The following is a 740-nucleotide window of genomic DNA, read 5'->3' as shown; positions in this document are numbered from 1 at the left end:
ATCATCTCGACGAAGTTCATTCACAAAACAAACTTCTATTGCGAAACACACACTCTAACATGTGTTTCTCTTCTTAACTTTTCTATATATACAAAAAGAAAAGAAAAAATAAATAAAACGGGCGCATGACTCAATTCAAGCAGATGGTGATCAGAAAATCTGGTATCTACGTGCTGTGAGACATTTGCCACGCCTCGGAATGGAGTTAAAATTTGCATAATGAAGATGGTGTTGGCATTTACATAATGAAGATGGTGTTGGAATTTGCATTTGCATAATGAAGATGGTGTTGGAATTTGCATTTGCATAATGAAGATGGTGTTGGAATTTGCATTTGCATAATGAAGATGGTGTTGGAATTTGCATAATGAAGATGGTGTTGGAATTTGCATAATGAAGATGGTGTTGGAATTTGCATAATGAAGATGGTGTTGGAATTTGCATAATGAAGACGGTTTTGAAGTTTGTACAATAAAAATGGTGTTGCAAATTGCACTATGAAAATGGTGCTGAAATTTGTACAATGAATGGTGTCAATTGCTATGTACAAGTGAATTTGAATATCTATTCAAATTTGTATGTAACTGGCCGCCCTGTAAGGTGAAGTTAAACGTGAAAATATATTCTTGTAATATATGTATAACGATTTTGTAATTCGATTGTTATATACTTTTGTCATCGGATGCTAAGATTTTTTAACATAGAATTATTGTATTGTTTATATACATTATCAGTTGAGG

This window comes from Penaeus monodon, chromosome 19, assembly GCF_015228065.2.
Source record: "Penaeus monodon isolate SGIC_2016 chromosome 19, NSTDA_Pmon_1, whole genome shotgun sequence".
NCBI lineage: Eukaryota > Metazoa > Arthropoda > Malacostraca > Decapoda > Penaeidae > Penaeus > Penaeus monodon.
This window is presented reverse-complemented; position numbering follows the sequence as displayed.